General features: G+C 71.4%; 13 non-coding genes across 13 annotated transcripts; all 13 read right to left on the reverse strand.

The window, feature by feature from the left end:
- Nucleotides 1-1,421: 1,421 nt before the first annotated feature.
- Nucleotides 1,422-1,540, reverse strand: LOC138430509 (5S ribosomal RNA). Its single transcript, XR_011253204.1, has one exon. It is a non-coding gene; the product is annotated as a 5S ribosomal RNA (ribosomal RNA).
- Nucleotides 1,541-3,499: 1,959 nt separating this feature from the next.
- On the reverse strand, nucleotides 3,500-3,618 carry LOC138430477 (5S ribosomal RNA). Its single transcript, XR_011253174.1, has one exon. It is a non-coding gene; the product is annotated as a 5S ribosomal RNA (ribosomal RNA).
- Nucleotides 3,619-5,579: 1,961 nt separating this feature from the next.
- On the reverse strand, nucleotides 5,580-5,698 carry LOC138430521 (5S ribosomal RNA). Its single transcript, XR_011253215.1, has one exon. It is a non-coding gene; the product is annotated as a 5S ribosomal RNA (ribosomal RNA).
- A 1,962-nt stretch (nucleotides 5,699-7,660) lies between these two features.
- LOC138430478 (5S ribosomal RNA) lies at nucleotides 7,661-7,779 on the reverse strand. Its single transcript, XR_011253175.1, has one exon. It is a non-coding gene; the product is annotated as a 5S ribosomal RNA (ribosomal RNA).
- Nucleotides 7,780-9,737: 1,958 nt separating this feature from the next.
- Nucleotides 9,738-9,856, reverse strand: LOC138430479 (5S ribosomal RNA). The gene has a single exon (XR_011253176.1). It is a non-coding gene; the product is annotated as a 5S ribosomal RNA (ribosomal RNA).
- A 1,947-nt stretch (nucleotides 9,857-11,803) lies between these two features.
- On the reverse strand, nucleotides 11,804-11,922 carry LOC138430480 (5S ribosomal RNA). Its single transcript, XR_011253177.1, has one exon. It is a non-coding gene; the product is annotated as a 5S ribosomal RNA (ribosomal RNA).
- Nucleotides 11,923-13,864: 1,942 nt separating this feature from the next.
- Nucleotides 13,865-13,983, reverse strand: LOC138430481 (5S ribosomal RNA). The gene has a single exon (XR_011253178.1). It is a non-coding gene; the product is annotated as a 5S ribosomal RNA (ribosomal RNA).
- A 1,942-nt stretch (nucleotides 13,984-15,925) lies between these two features.
- Nucleotides 15,926-16,044, reverse strand: LOC138430482 (5S ribosomal RNA). The gene has a single exon (XR_011253179.1). It is a non-coding gene; the product is annotated as a 5S ribosomal RNA (ribosomal RNA).
- A 1,953-nt stretch (nucleotides 16,045-17,997) lies between these two features.
- Nucleotides 17,998-18,116, reverse strand: LOC138430483 (5S ribosomal RNA). Its single transcript, XR_011253180.1, has one exon. It is a non-coding gene; the product is annotated as a 5S ribosomal RNA (ribosomal RNA).
- A 1,957-nt stretch (nucleotides 18,117-20,073) lies between these two features.
- On the reverse strand, nucleotides 20,074-20,192 carry LOC138430598 (5S ribosomal RNA). The gene has a single exon (XR_011253287.1). It is a non-coding gene; the product is annotated as a 5S ribosomal RNA (ribosomal RNA).
- Nucleotides 20,193-22,152: 1,960 nt separating this feature from the next.
- On the reverse strand, nucleotides 22,153-22,271 carry LOC138430485 (5S ribosomal RNA). The gene has a single exon (XR_011253181.1). It is a non-coding gene; the product is annotated as a 5S ribosomal RNA (ribosomal RNA).
- Nucleotides 22,272-24,233: 1,962 nt separating this feature from the next.
- LOC138430533 (5S ribosomal RNA) lies at nucleotides 24,234-24,352 on the reverse strand. The gene has a single exon (XR_011253226.1). It is a non-coding gene; the product is annotated as a 5S ribosomal RNA (ribosomal RNA).
- A 1,960-nt stretch (nucleotides 24,353-26,312) lies between these two features.
- LOC138430487 (5S ribosomal RNA) lies at nucleotides 26,313-26,431 on the reverse strand. The gene has a single exon (XR_011253183.1). It is a non-coding gene; the product is annotated as a 5S ribosomal RNA (ribosomal RNA).
- Between the last annotated feature and the right edge of the window lie 12 nt (nucleotides 26,432-26,443).

Genomic DNA, 26,443 nt, shown 5'->3' on the forward strand with positions numbered 1-26,443 from the left:
GCACCTGCGCGGTGCCCAAACCCACCTGCAGCCACCAGCGCCGGCGACCAGAGCTCGTCAGCCCCGCCCCTTCGCCCTACCGAGGCCCCCCCCTTGCCCCCACGCCGCCCTCCAAGCACCGGACCTTGCTGAGGGTGCAGACGAGCGACGTGCAGCCACACGGACAGGCACACAGACACACTCGCAGGCACCCACGCCAAGTGAGACAGCCGGCCGGCGCAAGCTCGTCAGCCAGGGCCACGGCCAGAGCACCCCCCCGTGAGAGGCCGGGGCCAGAGGAAGGGACGGCAGGCCGGGGGTCAGGAGAGACAGAGACGCAAAGAGATGAAGGTTCAGAGACAGGCTCCCAAGACGGCGAGAGGGCAGATGCAGATGCAGATGCAGATGCAGACAGACAGACAGACACGAGCGCGCAGGCACACCCAGGGAGGGAGAGCCAGAGAGACGGAGACACAGAGCGACCGACCCACAGCGAGAAGGAAAGCGGGAGACGGACAGGGCACAGGGGACGGCATCCCATCCGAGACGGACACTCTGGCACAGACCGTCACACACCGCAGAGAGCGGCCCGCGCGCAAGGGAGGGGGCGTGAGCCTTGGGCCCGGCGAGCCCCGGCTGGACGCGGTGCCCTGGGGCTGGCAATCACCCGTGGGGACCCCAAGACTTCCTCGCAGCCGAGGTCTCAAAGGTCCCCTTCGGCTTGGCTCCCTGAGGCGAGACCCAGCCCCCGCCCCCAGGCCAGAGGGTGAGTGTGGGAGAGAGTGTGCGTGTGAGTGTGTCGGTGGGCGACGGTGGGGTCGGGTCGACTGGGGGGGCCGGGTGGATACCCACAGTGGAGGGGGGAGGGTGTGGCGGCCGGGGCTTTGGAAGCCTGTGCGGTCCTCTTGCTGTCTCTCTCTCTCCCTCTTTCTCCGTCTCCCTTACTTGTGGTTTCCGGCTCTTGACCTGTCTGGGCTGCGGGAGGTGTGCCTGTGTTTGGGGGGAGGGGGGCGGGCGTGCGGGTGTGTGTGTGTGTGTGTGTGTGTGTGTGTGTGTGTGTGTTGTTGTGCGCCCGCGCCTGCGGGAGACCGCGAGGTTGCCTGCCAGGATGCGTCTGGGGGTGGGGCTGGGGCCCCGGCCCCGCCCAGAATTGCCTGAGGCCTGCCAAGGGAGCCCCAGACAGAGACCCCCGCGCCCCCGCCGCCGCCGTTCCTCTGGTTTCCTGGCCGCCGAAAGCCGAGGGGCTCGCGGGCCGCGCGGAGGCAACCCAGGTCTGCAGCGGGAGTCGGGGCCCCGGCCAGCCAACCTGAGAGGGGCTGGAAGGCAGGCGGCGGCTCTGAGCGCGGTGGGGTGCCAGGGGCCAGCGGCTGGTGCGGCTTGCGGTGCGGCTGGGGCCGGGGGCTAAAGGAGAGGGGAGGCAGGGCAAAACAGAAACAACAAAAAGCCTACAGCACCCGGTATTCCCAGGCGGTCTCCCATCCAAGTACTAACCGGGCCCGACCCTGCTTAGCTTCCGAGATCAGACGAGATCGGGCGCATTCAGGGTGGTATGGCCGTAGACGGAGGCGGCTGCCGCCAGGCGCCCTAAGAGCCCTGCGCTGCGCCTGCCTTTCGCTCTGAACTGCCGCCCGGGCCAGCCGGCGGCCGCAGCTCTCCAGCTCTCCACGGAGCGCGCGCTGCACTTGAGCTGCACCACCCGCGACCGGACTCCCGGCGGCCCGGTGGTCGGCACACGCCGCCCCGCCCCCCGGCCCCCCCCCCGGCCCCCCCCCCCCCCCCCCCCCGGCCAACACACCGCCGGCCCGGCCCGGGGGACCACAGGGCTTCCGGGACCGGGAGCAGCCAGCCGGGTGTGCCCGCCGGTGGGTGTAGCGGGGAGGGTGGAGTGAGGGTCGCCGAGGTCGTGGCGCTCTCCCACCCTGGGACCCTCCAGGCACCACCCGGCTCGGGGGCCGCCGCCCCTCCCCCAGCCCCTCGCCCACCTCCCCAAGGCGTTCGCTGCCCAGGGCCTCGGGGCTCGCTGGGGCCCGCGGTCCTCTGAGCCTCCTGCGTGCCTAGGCGCAGCCCAGCCGTGGCCCTGAGCGCCCATCCTGCCCGGCACCTGCGCGGTGCCCAAACCCACCTGCAGCCACCAGCGCCGGCGACCAGAGCTCGTCAGCCCCACCCCTTCGCCCTACCGAGGCCCCCCCCTTCCCCCCACGCCGCCCTCCAAGCACCGGACCTTGCTGAGGGTGCAGACGAGCGACGTGCAGCCACACGGACAGGCACACAGACACACTCGCAGGCACCCACGCCAAGTGAGACAGCCGGCCGGCGCAAGCTCGTCAGCCAGGGCCACGGCCAGAGCACCCCCCCGTGAGAGGCCGGGGCCAGAGGAAGGGACGGCAGGCCGGGGGTCAGGAGAGACAGAGACGCAAAGAGATGAAGGTTCAGAGACAGGCTCCCAAGACGGCGAGAGGGCAGATGCTGATGCAGATGCAGATGCAGATGCAGACAGACAGACAGACACGAGCGCGCAGGCACACCCAGGGAGGGAGAGCCAGAGAGACGGAGACACAGAGCGACCGACCCACAGCCAGACGGAAAGCGGGAGACGGACAGGGCACAGGGGACGGCATCCCATCCGAGACGGACACTCTGGCACAGACCGTCACACACCGCAGAGAGCGGCCCGTGCGCAAGGGAGGGGGCGTGAGCCTTGGGCCCGGCGAGCCCCGGCTGGACGCGGTGCCCTGGGGCTGGCAATCACCCGTGGGGACCCCAAGACTTCCTCGCAGCCGAGGTCTCAAAGGTCCCCTTCGGCTTGGCTCCCTGAGGCGAGACCCAGCCCCCGCCCCCAGGCCAGAGGGTGAGTGTGGGAGAGAGTGTGCGTGTGAGTGTGTCGGTGGGCGACGGTGGTGGGGTCGGGTCGACTGGGGGGGCCGGGTGGATACCCACAGTGGAGGGGGGAGGGTGTGGCGGCCGGGGCTTTGGAAGCCTGTGCGGTCCTCTTGCTGTCTCTCTCTCTCCCTCTTTCTCCGTCTCCCTTACTTGTGGTTTCCGGCTCTTGACCTGTCTGGGCTGCGGGAGGTGTGCCTGTGTTTGGGGGGAGGGGGGCGGGCGTGAGGGTGTGTGTGTGTGTGTGTGTGTGTGTGTGTGTGTGTTGTGCGCCCGCGCCTGCGGGAGACCGCGAGGTTGCCTGCCAGGATGCGTCTGGGGGTGGGGCTGGGGCCCCGGCCCCGCCCAGAATTGCCTGAGGCCTGCCAAGGGAGCCCCAGACAGAGACCCCCGCGCCCCCGCCGCCGCCGTTCCTCTGGTTTCCTGGACGCCGAAAGCCGAGGGGCTCGCGGGCCGCGCGGAGGCAACCCAGGTCTGCAGCGGGAGTCGGGGCCCCGGCCAGCCAACCTGAGAGGGGCTGGAAGGCAGGCGGCGGCTCTGAGCGCGGTGGGGTGCCAGGGGCCAGCGGCTGGTGCGGCTTGCGGTGCGGCTGGGGCCGGGGGCTAAAGGAGAGGGGAGGCAGGGCAAAACAGAAACAACAAAAAGCCTACAGCACCCGGTATTCCCAGGCGGTCTCCCATCCAAGTACTAACCGGGCCCGACCCTGCTTAGCTTCCGAGATCAGACGAGATCGGGCGCGTTCAGGGTGGTATGGCCGTAGACGGAGGCGGCTGCCGCCAGGCGCCCTAAGAGCCCTGCGCTGCGCCTGCCTTTCGCTCTGACCTGCCGTCCGGGCCAGCCGGCGGCCGCAGCTCTCCAGCTCTCCACGGAGCGCGCGCTGCACTTGAGCTGCACCACCCGCGACCGGACTCCCGGCGGCCCGGTGGCCGGCACACGCCGCCCCGCGCCCCGCCCCCCCCCACGTCCCCCCCCCCCCCCCCCCCCCCCCGCCCAACACACCGCCGGCCCGGCCCGGGGGACCACAGGGCTTCCGGGACCGGGAGCAGCCGGCCGGGTGTGCCCGCCGGTGGGTGTAGCGGGGAGGGTGGAGTGAGGGGCGCCGAGGTCGTGGCGCTCTCCCACCCTGGGACCCTCCAGGCACCACCCGGCTCGGGGGCCGCCGCCCCTCCCCCAGCCCCTCGCCCACCTCCCCAAGGCGTTCGCTGCCCAGGGCCTCGGGGCCCGCTGGGGCCCGCGGTCCTCTGAGCCTCCTGCGGGCCTAGGCGCAGCCCAGCCGTGGCCCTGAGCGCCCATCCTGCCCGGCACCTGCGCGGTGCCCAAACCCACCTGCAGCCACCAGCGCCGGCGACCAGAGCTCGTCAGCCCCGCCCCTTCGCCCTACCGAGGCCCCCCCCTTGCCCCCACGCCGCCCTCCAAGCACCGGACCTTGCTGAGGGTGCAGACGAGCGACGTGCAGCCACACGGACAGGCACACAGACACACTCGCAGGCACCCACGCCAAGTGAGACAGCCGGCCGGCGCAAGCTCGTCAGCCAGGGCCACGGCCAGAGCACCCCCCCGTGAGAGGCCGGGGCCAGAGGAAGGGACGGCAGGCCGGGGGTCAGGAGAGACAGAGACGCAAAGAGATGAAGGTTCAGAGACAGGCTCCCAAGACGGCGAGAGGGCAGATGCAGATGCAGATGCAGATGCAGACAGACAGACAGACACGAGCGCGCAGGCACACCCAGGGAGGGAGAGCCAGAGAGACGGAGACACAGAGCGACCGACCCACAGCGAGAAGGAAAGCGGGAGACGGACAGGGCACAGGGGACGGCATCCCATCCGAGACGGACACTCTGGCACAGACCGTCACACACCGCAGAGAGCGGCCCGCGCGCAAGGGAGGGGGCGTGAGCCTTGGGCCCGGCGAGCCCCGGCTGGACGCGGTGCCCTGGGGCTGGCAATCACCCGTGGGGACCCCAAGACTTCCTCGCAGCCGAGGTCTCAAAGGTCCCCTTCGGCTTGGCTCCCTGAGGCGAGACCCAGCCCCCGCCCCCAGGCCAGAGGGTGAGTGTGGGAGAGAGTGTGCGTGTGAGTGTGTCGGTGGGCGACGGTGGGGTCGGGTCGACTGGGGGGCCGGGTGGATACCCACAGTGGAGGGGGGAGGGTGTGGCGGCCGGGGCTTTGGAAGCCTGTGCGGTCCTCTTGCTGTCTCTCTCTCTCCCTCTTTCTCCGTCTCCCTTACTTGTGGTTTCCGGCTCTTGACCTGTCTGGGCTGCGGGAGGTGTGCCTGTGTTTGGGGGGAGGGGGGCGGGCGTGAGGGGTGTGTGTGTGTGTGTGTGTGTGTGTGTGTGTGTGTGTGTGTGTTGTGCGCCCGCGCCTGCGGGAGACCGCGAGGTTGCCTGCCAGGATGCGTCTGGGGGTGGGGCTGGGGCCCCGGCCCCGCCCAGAATTGCCTGAGGCCTGCCAAGGGAGCCCCAGACAGAGACCCCCGCGCCCCCGCCGCCGCCGTTCCTCTGGTTTCCTGGCCGCCGAAAGCCGAGGGGCTCGCGGGCCGCGCGGAGGCAACCCAGGTCTGCAGCGGGAGTCGGGGCCCCGGCCAGCCAACCTGAGAGGGGCTGGAAGGCAGGCGGCGGCTCTGAGCGCGGTGGGGTGCCAGGGGCCAGCGGCTGGTGCGGCTTGCGGTGCGGCTGGGGCCGGGGGCTAAAGGAGAGGGGAGGCAGGGCAAAACAGAAACAACAAAAAGCCTACAGCACCCGGTATTCCCAGGCGGTCTCCCATCCAAGTACTAACCGGGCCCGACCCTGCTTAGCTTCCGAGATCAGACGAGATCGGGCGCATTCAGGGTGGTATGGCCGTAGACGGAGGCGGCTGCCGCCAGGCGCCCTAAGAGCCCTGCGCTGCGCCTGCCTTTCGCTCTGAACTGCCGCCCGGGCCAGCCGGCGGCCGCAGCTCTCCAGCTCTCCACGGAGCGCGCGCTGCACTTGAGCTGCACCACCCGCGACCGGACTCCCGGCGGCCCGGTGGCCGGCACACGCCGCCCCGCCCCCCGGCCCCGCCCACGTCCCCCCCCCCCCCCCCCCCCGGCCAACACACCGCCGGCCCGGCCCGGGGGACCACAGGGCTTCCGGGACCGGGAGCAGCCAGCCGGGTGTGCCCGCCGGTGGGTGTAGCGGGGAGGGTGGAGTGAGGGTCGCCGAGGTCGTGGCGCTCTCCCACCCTGGGACCCTCCAGGCACCACCCGGCTCGGGGGCCGCCGCCCCTCCCCCCCCCCCTCGCCCACCTCCCCAAGGCGTTCGCTGCCCAGGGCCTCGGGGCTCGCTGGGGCCCGCGGTCCTCTGAGCCTCCTGCGTGCCTAGGCGCAGCCCAGCCGTGGCCCTGAGCGCCCATCCTGCCCGGCACCTGCGCGGTGCCCAAACCCACCTGCAGCCACCAGCGCCGGCGACCAGAGCTCGTCAGCCCCACCCCTTCGCCCTACCGAGGCCCCCCCCTTCCCCCCACGCCGCCCTCCAAGCACCGGACCTTGCTGAGGGTGCAGACGAGCGACGTGCAGCCACACGGACAGGCACACAGACACACTCGCAGGCACCCACGCCAAGTGAGACAGCCGGCCGGCGCAAGCTCGTCAGCCAGGGCCACGGCCAGAGCACCCCCCCGTGAGAGGCCGGGGCCAGAGGAAGGGACGGCAGGCCGGGGGTCAGGAGAGACAGAGACGCAAAGAGATGAAGGTTCAGAGACAGGCTCCCAAGACGGCGAGAGGGCAGATGCTGATGCAGATGCAGATGCAGATGCAGACAGACAGACAGACACGAGCGCGCAGGCACACCCAGGGAGGGAGAGCCAGAGAGACGGAGACACAGAGCGACCGACCCACAGCCAGACGGAAAGCGGGAGACGGACAGGGCACAGGGGACGGCATCCCATCCGAGACGGACACTCTGGCACAGACCGTCACACACCGCAGAGAGCGGCCCGTGCGCAAGGGAGGGGGCGTGAGCCTTGGGCCCGGCGAGCCCCGGCTGGACGCGGTGCCCTGGGGCTGGCAATCACCCGTGGGGACCCCAAGACTTCCTCGCAGCCGAGGTCTCAAAGGTCCCCTTCGGCTTGGCTCCCTGAGGCGAGACCCAGCCCCCGCCCCCAGGCCAGAGGGTGAGTGTGGGAGAGAGTGTGCGTGTGAGTGTGTCGGTGGGCGACGGTGGTGGGGTCGGGTCGACTGGGGGGGCCGGGTGGATACCCACAGTGGAGGGGGGAGGGTGTGGCGGCCGGGGCTTTGGAAGCCTGTGCGGTCCTCTTGCTGTCTCTCTCTCTCCCTCTTTCTCCGTCTCCCTTACTTGTGGTTTCCGGCTCTTGACCTGTCTGGGCTGCGGGAGGTGTGCCTGTGTTTGGGGGGAGGGGGGCGGGCGTGAGGGTGTGTGTGTGTGTGTGTGTGTGTGTGTGTGTGTGTGTGTTGTGCGCCCGCGCCTGCGGGAGACCGCGAGGTTGCCTGCCAGGATGCGTCTGGGGGTGGGGCTGGGGCCCCGGCCCCGCCCAGAATTGCCTGAGGCCTGCCAAGGGAGCCCCAGACAGAGACCCCCGCGCCCCCGCCGCCGCCGTTCCTCTGGTTTCCTGGACGCCGAAAGCCGAGGGGCTCGCGGGCCGCGCGGAGGCAACCCAGGTCTGCAGCGGGAGTCGGGGCCCCGGCCAGCCAACCTGAGAGGGGCTGGAAGGCAGGCGGCGGCTCTGAGCGCGGTGGGGTGCCAGGGGCCAGCGGCTGGTGCGGCTTGCGGTGCGGCTGGGGCCGGGGGCTAAAGGAGAGGGGAGGCAGGGCAAAACAGAAACAACAAAAAGCCTACAGCACCCGGTATTCCCAGGCGGTCTCCCATCCAAGTACTAACCGGGCCCGACCCTGCTTAGCTTCCGAGATCAGACGAGATCGGGCGCGTTCAGGGTGGTATGGCCGTAGACGGAGGCGGCTGCCGCCAGGCGCCCTAAGAGCCCTGCGCTGCGCCTGCCTTTCGCTCTGACCTGCCGCCCGGGCCAGCCGGCGGCCGCAGCTCTCCAGCTCTCCACGGAGCGCGCGCTGCACTTGAGCTGCACCACCCGCGACCGGACTCCCGGCGGCCCGGTGGCCGGCACACGCCGCCCCGCGCCCCGCCCCCGCCCACGTCCCCGCCCCCCCCCCCCGCCCCCCGGCCAACACACCGCCGGCCCGGCCCGGGGGACCACAGGGCTTCCGGGACCGGGAGCAGCCGGCCGGGTGTGCCCGCCGGTGGGTGTAGCGGGGAGGGTGGAGTGAGGGGCGCCGAGGTCGTGGCGCTCTCCCACCCTGGGACCCTCCAGGCACCACCCGGCTCGGGGGCCGCCGCCCCCCCCCCAGCCCCTCGCCCACCTCCCCAAGGCGTTCGCTGCCCAGGGCCTCGGGGCCCGCTGGGGCCCGCGGTCCTCTGAGCCTCCTGCGGGCCTAGGCGCAGCCCAGCCGTGGCCCTGAGCGCCCATCCTGCCCGGCACCTGCGCGGTGCCCAAACCCACCTGCAGCCACCAGCGCCGGCGACCAGAGCTCGTCAGCCCCGCCCCTTCGCCCTACCGAGGCCCCCCTTGCCCCCACGCCGCCCTCCAAGCACCGGACCTTGCTGAGGGTGCAGACGAGCGACGTGCAGCCACACGGACAGGCACACAGACACACTCGCAGGCACCCACGCCAAGTGAGACAGCCGGCCGGCGCAAGCTCGTCAGCCAGGGCCACGGCCAGAGCACCCACCCGTGAGAGGCCGGGGCCAGAGGAAGGGACGGCAGGCCGGGGGTCAGGAGAGACAGAGACGCAAAGAGATGAAGGTTCAGAGACAGGCTCCCAAGACGGCGAGAGGGCAGATGCAGATGCAGATGCAGATGCAGACAGACAGACAGACACGAGCGCGCAGGCACACCCAGGGAGGGAGAGCCAGAGAGACGGAGACACAGAGCGACCGACCCACAGCGAGACGGAAAGCGGGAGACGGACAGGGCACAGGGGACGGCATCCCATCCGAGACGGACACTCTGGCACAGACCGTCACACACCGCAGAGAGCGGCCCGTGCGCAAGGGAGGGGGCGTGAGGCTTGGGCCCGGCGAGCCCCGGCTGGACGCGGTGCCCTGGGGCTGGCAATCACCCGTGGGGACCCCCAAGACTTCCTCGCAGCCGAGGTCTCAAAGGTCCCCTTCGGCTTGGCTCCCTGAGGCGAGACCCAGCCCCCGCCCCCAGGCCAGAGGGTGAGTGTGGGAGAGAGTGTGCGTGTGAGTGTGTCGGTGGGCGACGGTGGGGTCGGGTCGACTGGGGGGGCCGGGTGGATACCCACAGTGGAGGGGGGAGGGTGTGGCGGCCGGGGCTTTGGAAGCCTGTGCGGTCCTCTTGCTGTCTCTCTCTCTCCCTCTTTCTCCGTCTCCCTTACTTGTGGTTTCCGGCTCTTGACCTGTCTGGGCTGCGGGAGGTGTGCCTGTGTTTGGGGGGAGGGGGGCGGGCGTGAGGGTGTGTGTGTGTGTGTGTGTGTGTGTGTGTGTGTGTGTGTGTTGTGCGCCCGCGCCTGCGGGAGACCGCGAGGTTGCCTGCCAGGATGCGTCTGGGGGTGGGGCTGGGGCCCCGGCCCCGCCCAGAATTGCCTGAGGCCTGCCAAGGGAGCCCCAGACAGAGACCCCCGCGCCCCCGCCGCCGCCGTTCCTCTGGTTTCCTGGCCGCCGAAAGCCGAGGGGCTCGCGGGCCGCGCGGAGGCAACCCAGGTCTGCAGCGGGAGTCGGGGCCCCGGCCAGCCAACCTGAGAGGGGCTGGAAGGCAGGCGGCGGCTCTGAGCGCGGTGGGGTGCCAGGGGCCAGCGGCTGGTGCGGCTTGCGGTGCGGCTGGGGCCGGGGGCTAAAGGAGAGGGGAGGCAGGGCAAAACAGAAACAACAAAAAGCCTACAGCACCCGGTATTCCCAGGCGGTCTCCCATCCAAGTACTAACCGGGCCCGACCCTGCTTAGCTTCCGAGATCAGACGAGATCGGGCGCGTTCAGGGTGGTATGGCCGTAGACGGAGGCGGCTGCCGCCAGGCGCCCTAAGAGCCCTGCGCTGCGCCTGCCTTTCGCTCTGACCTGCCGCCCGGGCCAGCCGGCGGCCGCAGCTCTCCAGCTCTCCACGGAGCGCGCGCTGCACTTGAGCTGCACCACCCGCGACCGGACTCCCGGCGGCCCGGTGGCCGGCACACGCCGCCCCGCGCCCCGCCCCCGCCCACGTCCCCGCCCCCCCCCCCCCCCCCCCCCCCGGCCAACACACCGCCGGCCCGGCCCGGGGGACCACAGGGCTTCCGGGACCGGGAGCAGCCGGCCGGGTGTGCCCGCCGGTGGGTGTAGCGGGGAGGGTGGAGTGAGGGGCGCCGAGGTCGTGGCGCTCTCCCACCCTGGGACCCTCCAGGCACCACCCGGCTCGGGGGCCGCCGCCCCTCCCCCAGCCCCTCGCCCACCTCCCCAAGGCGTTCGCTGCCCAGGGCCTCGGGGCCCGCTGGGGCCCGCGGTCCTCTGAGCCTCCTGCGGGCCTAGGCGCAGCCCAGCCGTGGCCCTGAGCGCCCATCCTGCCCGGCACCTGCGCGGTGCCCAAACCCACCTGCAGCCACCAGCGCCGGCGACCAGAGCTCGTCAGCCCCGCCCCTTCGCCCTACCGAGGCCCCCCCCTTGCCCCCACGCCGCCCTCCAAGCACCGGACCTTGCTGAGGGTGCAGACGAGCGACGTGCAGCCACACGGACAGGCACACAGACACACTCGCAGGCACCCACGCCAAGTGAGACAGCCGGCCGGCGCAAGCTCGTCAGCCAGGGCCACGGCCAGAGCACCCACCCGTGAGAGGCCGGGGCCAGAGGAAGGGACGGCAGGCCGGGGGTCAGGAGAGACAGAGACGCAAAGAGATGAAGGTTCAGAGACAGGCTCCCAAGACGGCGAGAGGGCAGATGCAGATGCAGACAGACAGACAGACACGAGCGCGCAGGCACACCCAGGGAGGGAGAGCCAGAGAGACGGAGACACAGAGCGACCGACCCACAGCGAGACGGAAAGCGGGAGACGGACAGGGCACAGGGGACGGCATCCCATCCGAGACGGACACTCTGGCACAGACCGTCACACACCGCAGAGAGCGGCCCGTGCGCAAGGGAGGGGGCGTGAGCCTTGGGCCCGGCGAGCCCCGGCTGGACGCGGTGCCCTGGGGCTGGCAATCACCCGTGGGGACCCCAAGACTTCCTCGCAGCCGAGGTCTCAAAGGTCCCCTTCGGCTTGGCTCCCTGAGGCGAGACCCAGCCCCCGCCCCCAGGCCAGAGGGTGAGTGTGGGAGAGAGTGTGCGTGTGAGTGTGTCGGTGGGCGACGGTGGTGGGGTCGGGTCGACTGGGGGGCCGGGTGGATACCCACAGTGGAGGGGGGAGGGTGTGGCGGCCGGGGCTTTGGAAGCCTGTGCGGTCCTCTTGCTGTCTCTCTCTCTCCCTCTTTCTCCGTCTCCCTTACTTGTGGTTTCCGGCTCTTGACCTGTCTGGGCTGCGGGAGGTGTGCCTGTGTTTGGGGGGAGGGGGGCGGGCGTGAGGGTGTGTGTGTGTGTGTGTGTGTGTGTGTGTGTGTGTTGTGCGCCCGCGCCTGCGGGAGACCGCGAGGTTGCCTGCCAGGATGCGTCTGGGGGTGGGGCTGGGGCCCCGGCCCCGCCCAGAATTGCCTGAGGCCTGCCAAGGGAGCCCCAGACAGAGACCCCCGCGCCCCCGCCGCCGCCGTTCCTCTGGTTTCCTGGACGCCGAAAGCCGAGGGGCTCGCGGGCCGCGCGGAGGCAACCCAGGTCTGCAGCGGGAGTCGGGGCCCCGGCCAGCCAACCTGAGAGGGGCTGGAAGGCAGGCGGCGGCTCTGAGCGCGGTGGGGTGCCAGGGGCCAGCGGCTGGTGCGGCTTGCGGTGCGGCTGGGGCCGGGGGCTAAAGGAGAGGGGAGGCAGGGCAAAACAGAAACAACAAAAAGCCTACAGCACCCGGTATTCCCAGGCGGTCTCCCATCCAAGTACTAACCGGGCCCGACCCTGCTTAGCTTCCGAGATCAGACGAGATCGGGCGCGTTCAGGGTGGTATGGCCGTAGACGGAGGCGGCTGCCGCCAGGCGCCCTAAGAGCCCTGCGCTGCGCCTGCCTTTCGCTCTGACCTGCCGCCCGGGCCAGCCGGCGGCCGCAGCTCTCCAGCTCTCCACGGAGCGCGCGCTGCACTTGAGCTGCACCACCCGCGACCGGACTCCCGGCGGCCCGGTGGCCGGCACACGCCGCCCCGCGCCCCGCCCCCGCCCACGTCCCCGCCCCCCCCCCCCCCCCCCCCGGCCAACACACCACCGGCCCGGCCCGGGGGACCACAGGGCTTCCGGGACCGGGAGCAGCCGGCCGGGTGTGCCCGCCGGTGGGTGTAGCGGGGAGGGTGGAGTGAGGGGCGCCGAGGTCGTGGCGCTCTCCCACCCTGGGACCCTCCAGGCACCACCCGGCTCGGGGGCCGCCGCCCCTCCCCCAGCCCCTCGCCCACCTCCCCAAGGCGTTCGCTGCCCAGGGCCTCGGGGCCCGCTGGGGCCCGCGGTCCTCTGAGCCTCCTGCGGGCCTAGGCGCAGCCCAGCCGTGGCCCTGAGCGCCCATCCTGCCCGGCACCTGCGCGGTGCCCAAACCCACCTGCAGCCACCAGCGCCGGCGACCAGAGCTCGTCAGCCCCGCCCCTTCGCCCTACCGAGGCCCCCCCTTGCCCCCACGCCGCCCTCCAAGCACCGGACCTTGCTGAGGGTGCAGACGAGCGACGTGCAGCCACACGGACAGGCACACAGACACACTCGCAGGCACCCACGCCAAGTGAGACAGCCGGCCGGCGCAAGCTCGTCAGCCAGGGCCACGGCCAGAGCACCCACCCGTGAGAGGCCGGGGCCAGAGGAAGGGACGGCAGGCCGGGGGTCAGGAGAGACAGAGACGCAAAGAGATGAAGGTTCAGAGACAGGCTCCCAAGACGGCGAGAGGGCAGATGCAGATGCAGACAGACAGACAGACACGAGCGCGCAGGCACACCCAGGGAGGGAGAGCCAGAGAGACGGAGACACAGAGCGACCGACCCACAGCGAGACGGAAAGCGGGAGACGGACAGGGCACAGGGGACGGCATCCCATCCGAGACGGACACTCTGGCACAGACCGTCACACACCGCAGAGAGCGGCCCGTGCGCAAGGGAGGGGGCGTGAGCCTTGGGCCCGGCGAGCCCCGGCTGGACGCGGTGCCCTGGGGCTGGCAATCACCCGTGGGGACCCCAAGACTTCCTCGCAGCCGAGGTCTCAAAGGTCCCCTTCGGCTTGGCTCCCTGAGGCGAGACCCAGCCCCCGCCCCCAGGCCAGAGGGTGAGTGTGGGAGAGAGTGTGCGTGTGAGTGTGTCGGTGGGCGACGGTGGTGGGGTCGGGTCGACTGGGGGGGCCGGGTGGATACCCACAGTGGAGGGGGGAGGGTGTGGCGGCCGGGGCTTTGGAAGCCTGTGCGGTCCTCTTGCTGTCTCTCTCTCTCCCTCTTTCTCCGTCTCCCTTACTTGTGGTTTCCGGCTCTTGACCTGTCTGGGCTGCGGGAGGTGTGCCTGTGTTTGGGGGGAGGGGGGCGGGCGTGAGGGGGTGTGTGTGTGTGTGTGTGTGTGTGTGTGTGTTGTGCGCCCGCGCCTGCGGGAGACCGCGAGGTTGCCTGCCAGGATGCGTCTGGGGGTGGGGCTGGGGCCCCGGCCCCGCCCAGAATTGCCTGAGGCCTGCCAAGGGAGCCCCAGACAGAGACCCCCGCGCCCCCGCCGCCGCCGTTCCTCTGGTTTCCTGGACGCCGAAAGCCGAGGGGCTCGCGGGCCGCGCGGAGGCAACCCAGGTCTGCAGCGGGAGTCGGGGCCCCGGCCAGCCAACCTGAGAGGGGCTGGAAGGCAGGCGGCGGCTCTGAGCGCGGTGGGGTGCCAGGGGCCAGCGGCTGGTGCGGCTTGCGGTGCGGCTGGGGCCGGGGGCTAAAGGAGAGGGGAGGCAGGGCAAAACAGAAACAACAAAAAGCCTACAGCACCCGGTATTCCCAGGCGGTCTCCCATCCAAGTACTAACCGGGCCCGACCCTGCTTAGCTTCCGAGATCAGACGAGATCGGGCGCGTTCAGGGTGGTATGGCCGTAGACGGAGGCGGCTGCCGCCAGGCGCCCTAAGAGCCCTGCGCTGCGCCTGCCTTTCGCTCTGACCTGCCGCCCGGGCCAGCCGGCGGCCGCAGCTCTCCAGCTCTCCACGGAGCGCGCGCTGCACTTGAGCTGCACCACCCGCGACCGGACTCCCGGCGGCCCGGTGGCCGGCACACGCCGCCCCGCGCCCCGCCCCCGCCCACGTCCCCGCCCCCCCCCCCCGGCCAACACACCGCCGGCCCGGCCCGGGGGACCACAGGGCTTCCGGGACCGGGAGCAGCCGGCCGGGTGTGCCCGCCGGTGGGTGTAGCGGGGAGGGTGGAGTGAGGGGCGCCGAGGTCGTGGCGCTCTCCCACCCTGGGACCCTCCAGGCACCACCCGGCTCGGGGCCGCCGCCCCTCCCCCAGCCCCTCGCCCACCTCCCCAAGGCGTTCGCTGCCCAGGGCCTCGGGGCCCGCTGGGGCCCGCGGTCCTCTGAGCCTCCTGCGGGCCTAGGCGCAGCCCAGCCGTGGCCCTGAGCGCCCATCCTGCCCGGCACCTGCGCGGTGCCCAAACCCACCTGCAGCCACCAGCGCCGGCGACCAGAGCTCGTCAGCCCCGCCCCTTCGCCCTACCGAGGCCCCCCCGTTGCCCCCACGCCGCCCTCCAAGCACCGGACCTTGCTGAGGGTGCAGACGAGCGACGTGCAGCCACACGGACAGGCACACAGACACACTCGCAGGCACCCACGCCAAGTGAGACAGCCGGCCGGCGCAAGCTCGTCAGCCAGGGCCACGGCCAGAGCACCCACCCGTGAGAGGCCGGGGCCAGAGGAAGGGACGGCAGGCCGGGGGTCAGGAGAGACAGAGACGCAAAGAGATGAAGGTTCAGAGACAGGCTCCCAAGACGGCGAGAGGGCAGATGCAGATGCAGATGCAGATGCAGACAGACAGACAGACACGAGCGCGCAGGCACACCCAGGGAGGGAGAGCCAGAGAGACGGAGACACAGAGCGACCGACCCACAGCGAGACGGAAAGCGGGAGACGGACAGGGCACAGGGGACGGCATCCCATCCGAGACGGACACTCTGGCACAGACCGTCACACACCGCAGAGAGCGGCCCGTGCGCAAGGGAGGGGGCGTGAGCCTTGGGCCCGGCGAGCCCCGGCTGGACGCGGTGCCCTGGGGCTGGCAATCACCCGTGGGGACCCCAAGACTTCCTCGCAGCCGAGGTCTCAAAGGTCCCCTTCGGCTTGGCTCCCTGAGGCGAGACCCAGCCCCCGCCCCCAGGCCAGAGGGTGAGTGTGGGAGAGAGTGTGCGTGTGAGTGTGTCGGTGGGCGACGGTGGGGTCGGGTCGACTGGGGGGGCCGGGTGGATACCCACAGTGGAGGGGGAGGGTGTGGCGGCCGGGGCTTTGGAAGCCTGTGCGGTCCTCTTGCTGTCTCTCTCTCTCCCTCTTTCTCCGTCTCCCTTACTTGTGGTTTCCGGCTCTTGACCTGTCTGGGCTGCGGGAGGTGTGCCTGTGTTTGGGGGGAGGGGGCGGGCGTGAGGGGTGTGTGTGTGTGTGTGTGTGTGTGTGTGTGTGTTGTGCGCCCGCGCCTGCGGGAGACCGCGAGGTTGCCTGCCAGGATGCGTCTGGGGGTGGGGCTGGGGCCCCGGCCCCGCCCAGAATTGCCTGAGGCCTGCCAAGGGAGCCCCAGACAGAGACCCCCGCGCCCCCGCCGCCGCCGTTCCTCTGGTTTCCTGGCCGCCGAAAGCCGAGGGGCTCGCGGGCCGCGCGGAGGCAACCCAGGTCTGCAGCGGGAGTCGGGGCCCCGGCCAGCCAACCTGAGAGGGGCTGGAAGGCAGGCGGCGGCTCTGAGCGCGGTGGGGTGCCAGGGGCCAGCGGCTGGTGCGGCTTGCGGTGCGGCTGGGGCCGGGGGCTAAAGGAGAGGGGAGGCAGGGCAAAACAGAAACAACAAAAAGCCTACAGCACCCGGTATTCCCAGGCGGTCTCCCATCCAAGTACTAACCGGGCCCGACCCTGCTTAGCTTCCGAGATCAGACGAGATCGGGCGCGTTCAGGGTGGTATGGCCGTAGACGGAGGCGGCTGCCGCCAGGCGCCCTAAGAGCCCTGCGCTGCGCCTGCCTTTCGCTCTGACCTGCCGCCCGGGCCAGCCGGCGGCCGCAGCTCTCCAGCTCTCCACGGAGCGCACGCTGCACTTGAGCTGCACCACCCGCGACCGGACTCCCGGCGGCCCGGTGGCCGGCACACGCCGCCCCGCGCCCCGCCCCCGCCCACGTCCCCGCCCCCCCCCCCCCCCCCGGCCAACACACCGCCGGCCCGGCCCGGGGGACCACAGGGCTTCCGGGACCGGGAGCAGCCGGCCGGGTGTGCCCGCCGGTGGGTGTAGCGGGGAGGGTGGAGTGAGGGGCGCCGAGGTCGTGGCGCTCTCCCACCCTGGGACCCTCCAGGCACCACCCGGCTCGGGGGCCGCCGCCCCTCCCCCAGCCCCTCGCCCACCTCCCCAAGGCGTTCGCTGCCCAGGGCCTCGGGGCCCGCTGGGGCCCGCGGTCCTCTGAGCCTCCTGCGGGCCTAGGCGCAGCCCAGCCGTGGCCCTGAGCGCCCATCCTGCCCGGCACCTGCGCGGTGCCCAAACCCACCTGCAGCCACCAGCGCCGGCGACCAGAGCTCGTCAGCCCCGCCCCTTCGCCCTACCGAGGCCCCCCCCTTGCCCCCACGCCGCCCTCCAAGCACCGGACCTTGCTGAGGGTGCAGACGAGCGACGTGCAGCCACACGGACAGGCACACAGACACACTCGCAGGCACCCACGCCAAGTGAGACAGCCGGCCGGCGCAAGCTCGTCAGCCAGGGCCACGGCCAGAGCACCCACCCGTGAGAGGCCGGGGCCAGAGGAAGGGACGGCAGGCCGGGGGTCAGGAGAGACAGAGACGCAAAGAGATGAAGGTTCAGAGACAGGCTCCCAAGACGGCGAGAGGGCAGATGCAGATGCAGATGCAGATGCAGACAGACAGACAGACACGAGCGCGCAGGCACACCCAGGGAGGGAGAGCCAGAGAGACGGAGACACAGAGCGACCGACCCACAGCGAGAAGGAAAGCGGGAGACGGACAGGGCACAGGGGACGGCATCCCATCCGAGACGGACACTCTGGCACAGACCGTCACACACCGCAGAGAGCGGCCCGCGCGCAAGGGAGGGGGCGTGAGCCTTGGGCCCGGCGAGCTCCGGCTGGACGCGGTGCCCTGGGGCTGGCAATCACCCGTGGGGACCCCAAGACTTCCTCGCAGCCGAGGTCTCAAAGGTCCCCTTCGGCTTGGCTCCCTGAGGCGAGACCCAGCCCCCGCCCCCAGGCCAGAGGGTGAGTGTGGGAGAGAGTGTGCGTGTGAGTGTGTCGGTGGGCGACGGTGGGGTCGGGTCGACTGGGGGGGCCGGGTGGATACCCACAGTGGAGGGGGGAGGGTGTGGCGGCCGGGGCTTTGGAAGCCTGTGCGGTCCTCTTGCTGTCTCTCTCTCTCCCTCTTTCTCCGTCTCCCTTACTTGTGGTTTCCGGCTCTTGACCTGTCTGGGCTGCGGGAGGTGTGCCTGTGTTTGGGGGGAGGGGGCGGGCGTGAGGTGTGTGTGTGTGTGTGTGTGTGTGTGTGTGTGTGTGTGTTGTGCGCCCGCGCCTGCGGGAGACCGCGAGGTTGCCTGCCAGGATGCGTCTGGGGGTGGGGCTGGGGCCCCGGCCCCGCCCAGAATTGCCTGAGGCCTGCCAAGGGAGCCCCAGACAGAGACCCCCGCGCCCCCGCCGCCGCCGTTCCTCTGGTTTCCTGGCCGCCGAAAGCCGAGGGGCTCGCGGGCCGCGCGGAGGCAACCCAGGTCTGCAGCGGGAGTCGGGGCCCCGGCCAGCCAACCTGAGAGGGGCTGGAAGGCAGGCGGCGGCTCTGAGCGCGGTGGGGTGCCAGGGGCCAGCGGCTGGTGCGGCTTGCGGTGCGGCTGGGGCCGGGGGCTAAAGGAGAGGGGAGGCAGGGCAAAACAGAAACAACAAAAAGCCTACAGCACCCGGTATTCCCAGGCGGTCTCCCATCCAAGTACTAACCGGGCCCGACCCTGCTTAGCTTCCGAGATCAGACGAGATCGGGCGCGTTCAGGGTGGTATGGCCGTAGACGGAGGCGGCTGCCGCCAGGCGCCCTAAGAGCCCTGCGCTGCGCCTGCCTTTCGCTCTGACCTGCCGCCCGGGCCAGCCGGCGGCCGCAGCTCTCCAGCTCTCCACGGAGCGCGCGCTGCACTTGAGCTGCACCACCCGCGACCGGACTCCCGGCGGCCCGGTGGCCGGTACACGCCGCCCCGCGCCCCGCCCCCGCCCACGTCCCCCCCCCCCCCCGCCCCGGCCAACACACCGCCGGCCCGGCCCGGGGTACCACAGGGCTTCCGGGACCGGGAGCAGCCGGCCGGATGTGCCCGCCGGTGGGTGTAGCGGGGAGGGTGGAGTGAGGGGCGCCGAGGTCGTGGCGCTCTCCCACCCTGGGACCCTCCAGGCACCACCCGGCTCGGGGGCCGCCGCCCCTCCCCCAGCCCCTCGCCCACCTCCCCAAGGCGTTCGCTGCCCAGGGCCTCGGGGCTCGCTGGGGCCCGCGGTCCTCTGAGCCTCCTGCGTGCCTAGGCGCAGCCCAGCCGTGGCCCTGAGCGCCCATCCTGCCCGGCACCTGCGCGGTGCCCAAACCCACCTGCAGCCACCAGCGCCGGCGACCAGAGCTCGTCAGCCCCACCCCTTCGCCCTACCGAGGCCCCCCTTGCCCCCACGCCGCCCTCCAAGCACCGGACCTTGCTGAGGGTGCAGACGAGCGACGTGCAGCCACACGGACAGGCACACAGACACACTCGCAGGCACCCACGCCAAGTGAGACAGCCGGCCGGCGCAAGCTCGTCAGCCAGGGCCACGGCCAGAGCACCCACCCGTGAGAGGCCGGGGCCAGAGGAAGGGACGGCAGGCCGGGGGTCAGGAGAGACAGAGACGCAAAGAGATGAAGGTTCAGAGACAGGCTCCCAAGACGGCGAGAGGGCAGATGCAGATGCAGATGCAGATGCAGATGCAGACAGACAGACAGACACGAGCGCGCAGGCACACCCAGGGAGGGAGAGCCAGAGAGACGGAGACACAGAGCGACCGACCCACAGCGAGACGGAAAGCGGGAGACGGACAGGGCACAGGGGACGGCATCCCATCCGAGACGGACACTCTGGCACAGACCGTCACACACCGCAGAGAGCGGCCCGTGCGCAAGGGAGGGGGCGTGAGCCTTGGGCCGGGCGAGCCCGGGCTGGACGCGGTGCCCTGGGGCTGGCAATCACCCGTGGGGACCCCAAGACTTCCTCGCAGCCGAGGTCTCAAAGGTCCCCTTCGGCTTGGCTCCCTGAGGCGAGACCCAGCCCCCGCCCCCAGGCCAGAGGGTGAGTGTGGGAGAGAGTGTGCGTGTGAGTGTGTCGGTGGGCGACGGTGGGGTCGGGTCGACTGGGGGGGCCGGGTGGATACCCACAGTGGAGGGGGAGGGTGTGGCGGCCGGGGCTTTGGAAGCCTGTGCGGTCCTCTTGCTGTCTCTCTCTCTCCCTCTTTCTCCGTCTCCCTTACTTGTGGTTTCCGGCTCTTGACCTGTCTGGGCTGCGGGAGGTGTGCCTGTGTTTGGGGGGAGGGGGGCGGGCGTGAGGGTGTGTGTGTGTGTGTGTGTGTGTGTGTGTGTGTGTGTGTGTTGTGCGCCCGCGCCTGCGGGAGACCGCGAGGTTGCCTGCCAGGATGCGTCTGGGGGTGGGGCTGGGGCCCCGGCCCCGCCCAGAATTGCCTGAGGCCTGCCAAGGGAGCCCCAGACAGAGACCCCCGCGCCCCCGCCGCCGCCGTTCCTCTGGTTTCCTGGCCGCCGAAAGCCGAGGGGCTCGCGGGCCGCGCGGAGGCAACCCAGGTCTGCAGCGGGAGTCGGGGCCCCGGCCAGCCAACCTGAGAGGGGCTGGAAGGCAGGCGGCGGCTCTGAGCGCGGTGGGGTGCCAGGGGCCAGCGGCTGGTGCGGCTTGCGGTGCGGCTGGGGCCGGGGGCTAAAGGAGAGGGGAGGCAGGGCAAAACAGAAACAACAAAAAGCCTACAGCACCCGGTATTCCCAGGCGGTCTCCCATCCAAGTACTAACCGGGCCCGACCCTGCTTAGCTTCCGAGATCAGACGAGATCGGGCGCGTTCAGGGTGGTATGGCCATAGACGGAGGCGGCTGCCCCCAGGCGCCCTAAGAGCCCTGCGCTGCGCCTGCCTTTCGCTCTGACCTGCCGCCCGGGCCAGCCGGCGGCCGCAGCTCTCCAGCTCTCCACGGAGCGCGCGCTGCACTTGAGCTGCACCACCCGCGACCGGACTCCCGGCGGCCCGGTGGCCGGTACACGCCGCCCCGCGCCCCGCCCCCCCCCCCCCCCCCCCCCCCCCCGCCCCGGCCAACACACCGCCGGCCCGGCCCGGGGTACCACAGGGCTTCCGGGACCGGGAGCAGCCGGCCGGATGTGCCCGCCGGTGGGTGTAGCGGGGAGGGTGGAGTGAGGGGCGCCGAGGTCGTGGCGCTCTCCCACCCTGGGACCCTCCAGGCACCACCCGGCTCGGGGGCCGCCGCCCCACCCCCAGCCCCTCGCCCACCACCCCAAGGCGTTCGCTGCCCAGGGCCTCGGGGCTCGCTGGGGCCCGCGGTCCTCTGAGCCTCCTGCGTGCCTAGGCGCAGCCCAGCCGTGGCCCTGAGCGCCCATCCTGCCCGGCACCTGCGCGGTGCCCAAACCCACCTGCAGCCACCAGCGCCGGCGACCAGAGCTCGTCAGCCCCACCCCTTCGCCCTACCGAGGCCCCCCCCCTTGCCCCCACGCCGCCCTCCAAGCACCGGACCTTGCTGAGGGTGCAGACGAGCGACGTGCAGCCACACGGACAGGCACACAGACACACTCGCAGGCACCCACGCCAAGTGAGACAGCCGGCCGGCGCAAGCTCGTCAGCCAGGGCCACGGCCAGAGCACCCACCCGTGAGAGGCCGGGGCCAGAGGAAGGGACGGCAGGCCGGGGGTCAGGAGAGACAGAGACGCAAAGAGATGAAGGTTCAGAGACAGGCTCCCAAGACGGCGAGAGGGCAGATGCAGATGCAGATGCAGATGCAGATGCAGACAGACAGACAGACACGAGCGCGCAGGCACACCCAGGGAGGGAGAGCCAGAGAGACGGAGACACAGAGCGACCGACCCACAGCGAGACGGAAAGCGGGAGACGGACAGGGCACAGGGGACGGCATCCCATCCGAGACGGACACTCTGGCACAGACCGTCACACACCGCAGAGAGCGGCCCGTGCGCAAGGGAGGGGGCGTGAGCCTTGGGCCGGGCGAGCCCGGGCTGGACGCGGTGCCCTGGGGCTGGCAATCACCCGTGGGGACCCCAAGACTTCCTCGCAGCCGAGGTCTCAAAGGTCCCCTTCGGCTTGGCTCCCTGAGGCGAGACCCAGCCCCCGCCCCCAGGCCAGAGGGTGAGTGTGGGAGAGAGTGTGCGTGTGAGTGTGTCGGTGGGCGACGGTGGGGTCGGGTCGACTGGGGGGGCCGGGTGGATACCCACAGTGGAGGGGGGAGGGTGTGGCGGCCGGGGCTTTGGAAGCCTGTGCGGTCCTCTTGCTGTCTCTCTCTCTCCCTCTTTCTCCGTCTCCCTTACTTGTGGTTTCCGGCTCTTGACCTGTCTGGGCTGCGGGAGGTGTGCCTGTGTTTGGGGGGAGGGGGGCGGGCGTGAGGGTGTGTGTGTGTGTGTGTGTGTGTGTGTGTGTGTGTGTGTGTTGTGCGCCCGCGCCTGCGGGAGACCGCGAGGTTGCCTGCCAGGATGCGTCTGGGGGTGGGGCTGGGGCCCCGGCCCCGCCCAGAATTGCCTGAGGCCTGCCAAGGGAGCCCCAGACAGAGACCCCCGCGCCCCCGCCGCCGCCGTTCCTCTGGTTTCCTGGCCGCCGAAAGCCGAGGGGCTCGCGGGCCGCGCGGAGGCAACCCAGGTCTGCAGCGGGAGTCGGGGCCCCGGCCAGCCAACCTGAGAGGGGCTGGAAGGCAGGCGGCGGCTCTGAGCGCGGTGGGGTGCCAGGGGCCAGCGGCTGGTGCGGCTTGCGGTGCGGCTGGGGCCGGGGGCTAAAGGAGAGGGGAGGCAGGGCAAAACAGAAACAACAAAAAGCCTACAGCACCCGGTATTCCCAGGCGGTCTCCCATCCAAGTACTAACCGGGCCCGACCCTGCTTAGCTTCCGAGATCAGACGAGATCGGGCGCGTTCAGGGTGGTATGGCCGTAGACGGAGGCGGCTGCCGCCAGGCGCCCTAAGAGCCCTGCGCTGCGCCTGCCTTTCGCTCTGACCTGCCGCCCGGGCCAGCCGGCGGCCGCAGCTCTCCAGCTCTCCACGGAGCGCGCGCTGCACTTGAGCTGCACCACCCGCGACCGGACTCCCGGCGGCCCGGTGGCCGGCACACGCCGCCCCGCGCCCCGCCCCCGCCCCCGGCCCCGCCCCCCCCCCCCCCCCCCCCCCCCCCGGCCAACACACCGCCGGCCCGGCCCGGGGGACCACAGGGCTTCCGGGACCGGGAGCAGCCGGCCGGGTGTGCCCGCCGGTGGGTGTAGCGGGGAGGGTGGAGTGAGGGGCGCCGAGGTCGTGGCGCTCTCCCACCCTGGGACCCTCCAGGCACCACCCGGCTCGGGGGCCGCCGCCCCTCCCCCAGCCCCTCGCCCACCTCCCCAAGGCGTTCGCTGCCCAGGGCCTCGGGGCCCGCTGGGGCCCGCGGTCCTCTGAGCCTCCTGCGGGCCTAGGCGCAGCCCAGCCGTGGCCCTGAGCGCCCATCCTGCCCGGCACCTGCGCGGTGCCCAAACCCACCTGCAGCCACCAGCGCCGGCGACCAGAGCTCGTCAGCCCCGCCCCTTCGCCCTACCGAGGCCCCCCCCTTGCCCCCACGCCGCCCTCCAAGCACCGGACCTTGCTGAGGGTGCAGACGAGCGACGTGCAGCCACACGGACAGGCACACAGACACACTCGCAGGCACCCACGCCAAGTGAGACAGCCGGCCGGCGCAAGCTCGTCAGCCAGGGCCACGGCCAGAGCACCCACCCGTGAGAGGCCGGGGCCAGAGGAAGGGACGGCAGGCCGGGGGTCAGGAGAGACAGAGACGCAAAGAGATGAAGGTTCAGAGACAGGCTCCCAAGACGGCGAGAGGGCAGATGCTGATGCAGATGCAGATGCAGACAGACAGACAGACACGAGCGCGCAGGCACACCCAGGGAGGGAGAGCCAGAGAGACGGAGACACAGAGCGACCGACCCACAGCGAGAAGGAAAGCGGGAGACGGACAGGGCACAGGGGACGGCATCCCATCCGAGACGGACACTCTGGCACAGACCGTCACACACCGCAGAGAGCGGCCCGCGCGCAAGGGAGGGGGCGTGAGCCTTGGGCCCGGCGAGCCCCGGCTGGACGCGGTGCCCTGGGGCTGGCAATCACCCGTGGGGACCCCAAGACTTCCTCGCAGCCGAGGTCTCAAAGGTCCCCTTCGGATTGGCTCCCTGAGGCGAGACCCAGCCCCCGCCCCCAGGCCAGAGGGTGAGTGTGGGAGAGAGTGTGCGTGTGAGTGTGTCGGTGGGCGACGGTGGGGTCGGGTCGACTGGGGGGGCCGGGTGGATACCCACAGTGGAGGGGGGAGGGTGTGGCGGCCGGGGCTTTGGAAGCCTGTGCGGTCCTCTTGCTGTCTCTGTCTCTCCCTCTTTCTCCGTCTCCCTTACTTGTGGTTTCCGGCTCTTGACCTGTCTGGGCTGCGGGAGGTGTGCCTGTGTTTGGGGGGAGGGGGGCGGGCGTGAGGGTGTGTGTGTGTGTGTGTGTGTGTGTGTGTGTGTGTGTTGTGCGCCCGCGCCTGCGGGAGACCGCGAGGTTGCCTGCCAGGATGCGTCTGGGGGTGGGGCTGGGGCCCCGGCCCCGCCCAGAATTGCCTGAGGCCTGCCAAGGGAGCCCCAGACAGAGACCCCCGCGCCCCCGCCGCCGCCGTTCCTCTGGTTTCCTGGACGCCGAAAGCCGAGGGGCTCGCGGGCCGCGCGGAGGCAACCCAGGTCTGCAGCGGGAGTCGGGGCCCCGGCCAGCCAACCTGAGAGGGGCTGGAAGGCAGGCGGCGGCTCTGAGCGCGGTGGGGTGCCAGGGGCCAGCGGCTGGTGCGGCTTGCGGTGCGGCTGGGGCCGGGGGCTAAAGGAGAGGGGAGGCAGGGCAAAACAGAAACAACAAAAAGCCTACAGCACCCGGTATTCCCAGGCGGTCTCCCATCCAAGTACTAACCGGGCCCGACCCTGCTTAGCTTCCGAGATCAGACGAGATCGGGCGCATTCAGGGTGGTATGGCCGTAGACGGAGGCGGCTGCCGCCAGGCGCCCTAAGAGCCCTGCGCTGCGCCTGCCTTTCGCTCTGAACTGCCGCCCGGGCCAGCCGGCGGCCGCAGCTCTCCAGCTCTCCACGGAGCGCGCGCTGCACTTGAGCTGCACCACCCGCGACCGGACTCCCGGCGGCCCGGTGGCCGGCACACGCCGCCCCGCCCCCCGGCCCCGCCCACGTCCCCGCCCCCCCCCCCCCCGGCCAACACACCGCCGGCCCGGCCCGGGGGACCACAGGGCTTCCGGGACCGGGAGCAGCCGGCCGGGTGTGCCCGCCGGTGGGTGTAGCGGGGAGGGTGGAGTGAGGGGCGCCGAGGTCGTGGCGCTCTCCCACCCTGGGACCCTCCAGGCACCACCCGGCTCGGGGCCGCCGCCCCTCCCCCAGCCCCTCGCCCACCTCCCCAAGGCGTTCGCTGCCCAGGGCCTCGGGGCCCGCTGGGGCCCGCGGTCCTCTGAGCCTCCTGCGTGCCTAGGCGCAGCCCAGCCGTGGCCCTGAGCGCCCATCCTGCCCGGCACCTGCGCGGTGCCCAAACCCACCTGCAGCCACCAGCGCCGGCGACCAGAGCTCGTCAGCCCCACCCCTTCGCCCTACCGAGGCCCCCCCCTTGCCCCCACGCCGCCCTCCAAGCACCGGACCTTGCTGAGGGTGCAGACGAGCGACGTGCAGCCACACGGACAGGCACACAGACACACTCGCAGGCACCCACGCCAAGTGAGACAGCCGGCCGGCGCAAGCTCGTCAGCCAGGGCCACGGCCAGAGCACCCACCCGTGAGAGGCCGGGGCCAGAGGAAGGGACGGCAGGCCGGGGGTCAGGAGAGACAGAGACGCAAAGAGATGAAGGTTCAGAGACAGGCTCCCAAGACGGCGAGAGGGCAGATGCTGATGCAGATGCAGATGCAGATGCAGACAGACAGACAGACACGAGCGCGCAGGCACACCCAGGGAGGGAGAGCCAGAGAGACGGAGACACAGAGCGACCGACCCACAGCGAGACGGAAAGCGGGAGACGGACAGGGCACAGGGGACGGCATCCCATCCGAGACGGACACTCTGGCACAGACCGTCACACACCGCAGAGAGCGGCCCGTGCGCAAGGGAGGGGGCGTGAGCCTTGGGCCCGGCGAGCCCCGGCTGGACGCGGTGCCCTGGGGCTGGCAATCACCCGTGGGGACCCCAAGACTTCCTCGCAGCCGAGGTCTCAAAGGTCCCCTTCGGCTTGGCTCCCTGAGGCGAGACCCAGCCCCCGCCCCCAGGCCAGAGGGTGAGTGTGGGAGAGAGTGTGCGTGTGAGTGTGTCGGTGGGCGACGGTGGTGGGGTCGGGTCGACTGGGGGGGCCGGGTGGATACCCACAGTGGAGGGGGGAGGGTGTGGCGGCCGGGGCTTTGGAAGCCTGTGCGGTCCTCTTGCTGTCTCTCTCTCTCCCTCTTTCTCCGTCTCCCTTACTTGTGGTTTCCGGCTCTTGACCTGTCTGGGCTGCGGGAGGTGTGCCTGTGTTTGGGGGGAGGGGGGCGGGCGTGAGGGTGTGTGTGTGTGTGTGTGTGTGTGTGTGTGTGTGTGTGTTGTGCGCCCGCGCCTGCGGGAGACCGCGAGGTTGCCTGCCAGGATGCGTCTGGGGGTGGGGCTGGGGCCCCGGCCCCGCCCAGAATTGCCTGAGGCCTGCCAAGGGAGCCCCAGACAGAGACCCCCGCGCCCCCGCCGCCGCCGTTCCTCTGGTTTCCTGGACGCCGAAAGCCGAGGGGCTCGCGGGCCGCGCGGAGGCAACCCAGGTCTGCAGCGGGAGTCGGGGCCCCGGCCAGCCAACCTGAGAGGGGCTGGAAGGCAGGCGGCGGCTCTGAGCGCGGTGGGGTGCCAGGGGCCAGCGGCTGGTGCGGCTTGCGGTGCGGCTGGGGCCGGGGGCTAAAGGAGAGGGGAGGCAGGGCAAAACAGAAACAACAAAAAGCCTACAGCACCCGGTATTCCCAGGCGGTCTCCCATCCAAGTACTAACCGGGCCCGACCCTGCTTAGCTTCCGAGATCAGACGAGATCGGGCGCGTTCAGGGTGGTATGGCCGTAGACGGAGGCGGCTGC

Source organism: Ovis canadensis, chromosome 25, assembly GCF_042477335.2.
Source record: "Ovis canadensis isolate MfBH-ARS-UI-01 breed Bighorn chromosome 25, ARS-UI_OviCan_v2, whole genome shotgun sequence".
NCBI lineage: Eukaryota > Metazoa > Chordata > Mammalia > Artiodactyla > Bovidae > Ovis > Ovis canadensis.